The sequence below is a fragment of the Lipotes vexillifer genome, unplaced genomic scaffold, assembly GCF_000442215.2.
Source record: "Lipotes vexillifer unplaced genomic scaffold, Lipotes_vexillifer_v1.1 scaffold1782, whole genome shotgun sequence".
NCBI classification, from domain to species: domain Eukaryota; kingdom Metazoa; phylum Chordata; class Mammalia; order Artiodactyla; family Lipotidae; genus Lipotes; species Lipotes vexillifer.
The window spans coordinates 125,262-129,522 of NW_006771437.1; positions in this window are offsets into that span (position 1 = coordinate 125,262).

A 4,261-nucleotide genomic window follows, 5' to 3' on the forward strand; every position below is an offset into this window, starting at 1 on the left:
CAATGAGAAGCCTGCGCACCGGAATGAAGAGTAGCTCCCGCTCGCGGCAACTAGAGAAAACCCGTGCACAGCAACAAAGACCCAACAGAGCCAAAAAAATAATAATAATAAATAAATAAATTTATAAAACAAAAATGTCTATTATATGCTTGGTTCTATGGGAAGAAGGTGGAATAGAGAGAATGATTTTCTCCTTTGAGGTTTTTTGTTTGTTTTTACAAGGATATTTTATTGAAGAATTTACTCCAGTTTTCCTGTGAGACAACAAATTTTCCTCATGTCAGCACATCATAATGTTCAATGTGTTCCTTGGTTTGTCACTTGAGAATGTGCAGTAGCACTAGCAGTAGAAGATACCAAAGTGGCAGCTTTTACAGCAATGCAAGTGTTAGCATTAGAAGTGTTAAGAATTTATATGCTGTGCAAAGGAATTGTCTGTTTGTTTTGTGTTATCAAGATGCTTAACTACTAGGTCCTGCAGGTTTTATGCTTATGATGATAGAACTATAAAAATCGGCATGATCAAACAAATCCTTTCTTTTTAAATAACCACCAAATACTTTTAGCCAAGCTGGATGTGATTCAAGACCTTCAACTGTGAACTGAATCTAAACAGAGGCTCCCTAATTTGAGGGATAAAATACCAAGCTCAGAATGTCGGGGCCAAATCAGTCGACAGTCAATGGTTACTAAAATAAAGCCTCTACTCATTACTGAACTTCTATGGGGTCTCTTCATACCCAAGACAGGCTTCCCCCATGCCTTTCAAAAACGTCCCAGGCAACTTTTACTGTGAAGGAGTAGCCCAGATTATCTACTGATGTTATTGGATATTTACAAGTAAGAAGGATGAAGATATTAACATTAATACTGAGTGCCTCTTTCAATTCTTCAAATAAAATATCAGCAGAGAAAGTACAGGGAACTTGTTTGTTCACTTTAGCTTTTCCTCATTGATGCTAGATTGCGAGATCCTAAAATTCACAGATGTTGAGGATTGGTCTGATTACTTTCCAATTACCCCAAAGTTCTAAGACATTACACCTGTGGAATTTGTCAAGCCATGAAACTAAATCAAGCATGCTGGGGGGCTGATCTAGTCTTTAGAATGCTGACTCCCACACACACAATCTAACTCCTCCACCCCTGTGGATCCTTCCATCATAAGTATAGCTTTGCTGTTCTCTACCTGTTCTCACTGATGTAGAAAAACCTGTGATGTGAAAAAAACTGTTTCATTAAAAAAAAACTGACATTAATCAAGAGGTAAATTTTACTGAAAGTTGGAAAGTTAACTTGTGTTACACTCTGCACGTGACGATGGTAATTTGATTCAGAGTAAGGACAGTCTTCGGAAGAAAGACTGCACAGACCTCTTGTGTTTTTGAACTGGAAATTTCTTGAATTTGAGGGTTCATGAAGCTCTCAGGCTGCATACCCTGTGAATGTCAAGGGTCTACTATAATTCTCATGAGTGGTTTCATCCTCATCTAATCAGAGAACATAATTTTCATCTTAAAATATCTACTACACTATAGCAATTTATTAACATTTATTAAGTGCCTTTGGGAAAAATAACTTAGTGACCAACCATAATTTAACTTAAAAATCATATTAGATTCTTATAATGAGCTTATATGCTTTTCATAGTAAGGTACAGTGACAAATATTTTTGAAAGAACAATTCATTACACTTTTGTTTGATCATTTCAAATGCCATGCTTCCAAATTCACTGTTATTAAAATTATCATGCACACCCTAAGATCTGTTTAGAAAAACTGCCATTTAATACAACCATCCCAAGCAATTCTAGTTTGAATTTCTTAGTAAGTTTTCTGGGAAGTGTGGCAAAAGGATTTAAGGAAGGAAGGATAAAACCATTCTGATGGCTGACTTTGAAAGAGCCACCTATACATGTCATCAGTAACAGCAGATTTCTCGCACTACATGAAATGCTTCAGGTCCTCCTAAGTATCTGAGATATTCAAGGGTAAAGCTGCTTGCATACTAAAACTACAATTTAAAATAGGATAAAAGAAACTATTCTCGGGGCAAGATAAGAACTAAAATATAGGATACTGGATTTTAAGAAGTCACATAGTTTTACTATTTTGTTAGTAAAATGATCTGCTAGAATACCTTTTAGGTTCAAGATAGAATTAAATAATTAAGGCACTTAAAGTTATTCTTTTCTCAGTATGGGGCCTGAAGGGACAGAGATTAAGTTAAATGGACAAGATTACATGATGAGAGGAAAGAACGGGATGGCAAAGGAAGAAAAACCACAGTGGAAAAGGTGAAGGTGGCAGAGAAATTTTAAGAAAACCAAGTAGAAATGGAGAATGCAGGATTATAGATATGAATAGAATCCACAGAGGAAACACAATGAATCTTAAATGTAAGTGAATTTCAAAATAATTTCACTTTTGTTTTTAATCATGTACTGACACTGTTCTTCACTTAGTCATTCAATTTAGCTTGTACAACACCTCCAAACATCTTAAGGTAAAATTCACAGCCTAAGTCTTAAATCCTATGGAGAGCTCCCTTAACAATATTAATGTTCTATTTCTTTCTTCCTCTTACTTTAGTTAAGGAAGAGAAGTCAAGGGAATATATACTTAAAATCCTAATGGATTACGGAAAGAGGCAAGCGCTTGGGTAGCTAAGAAAAGAGAAAATGTGACCTCCTAGAAAGCAGTTTTCTCCCAGATTTAACTTGTGGGAACTCAGTACTATATATGCAATATACATTTGCTTATATGATTGGAAACACAGCAATCAGGGAAGTAAAAATACATTGACTATCTACCTTCTATTTAACATTTATATTAAAGTAAGTTTTTTTCCATTCATTACTGATAATATTAGTATTGCAGACCTTGAGTTATTAGCAAATGATAAAAAAAGAGGAGGGTTAGAAATGATAAGTGTTGCAGTTCAACAGTGTGTGTATGAAAATGCTCATCCTCATGGTCACTGTTTGATGTGGTTGACAAGCTCTGTGTTTTAAAAACTCTCCTTTTCCTTGACCTTATTGAATAGAGTAAAAGCTAATTTGATTCTTCTTTTCCCCTCTTTAATTTCTTCTGCTTCTTTTTCCTCTTGCTTTAAAAATTGTCGATGTTAGTGAGCTCCTCTTTAGATTATCTTTCTCAGAAAGCTCCTCCACTTTTGTGGATTCATCCATCACTTCTGGATTATTTCACAAATATTTGTCTCTAACTCTGACCTCTCTGCCAAACTCTAATTTTCTAAAAGCTTGCTAATTCCATTTACTTTCATGCCATCACCTCAAACTCAACATTTCTAAAGCTCAATTCATGAAATGCCAGCCTCAAAAATTTTTTAAAGATTACCTTATTCCAGATCTCTCACAACTCCCTTCCCTCAAAGCATCCTCCAGATGCACCACCGTTGACTAGATCTCCACAATACACTGCTTTTATTGTGTCACTTCCTCATCAAAAACCTTTAACAACCTCTGCTGCCTAAATCATAAAGTACAGACTCATTAGCTTGACATTTCAGGCTGTATACAATTGGCTATGTATACTTCTAGCCCTCCGATACATTCGTTATTCCTTTAGTGTGACATCTTTATGCTGGTCTAAACAAACTACTTACTCTTGCCTAACCGGACCTCACCATTTCCCATCTCTACATCTTTGATGACATCTTTTGAAAATGTCTCCATCAAAAATTGTCCTTTACTTTCTCTATCTACCAAATTCCCTTTCTTTAAGCCTAACATAAATGCTACCTCTCCACAAAGCCTTCCCTGATCACTTGAACCTGAATTAATAATTTTCTTTTTAAAATGTGTATAGCGTCAACATCACTAATCATCAGGAACATGAAAATCAAAACCACAATGAGATATCATCGTACACTTGTCAGAATGGTTATCAAGAAGACAAGAAATAGTAAGCGTTGGTGAGGATGTGGAGAAAAGGCAATCCTCATACACTGTCAGTGGGAATGTAAATCAGGGTACCCACTATGAACAGGATGGAGGCTCCTCAAAAAATTAAAAATAGAGGGCTTCCCTGGTGGCGCAGTGGTTGAGAGTCCGCCTGCCGATGCCGGGGGCGCGGGTTCGTGCCCCGGTCCGGGAGGATCCCACGTGCCGTGGAACGGCTGGGCCCGTGAGCCGTGGCCACTGGGCCTGCGCATCCGGAGCCTGTGCTCCGCAACGGGAAGAGGCCGCAGCGGTGAGAGGCCTGCGTACCGAAAAAAAAATAAAAATAAAAATAAAAA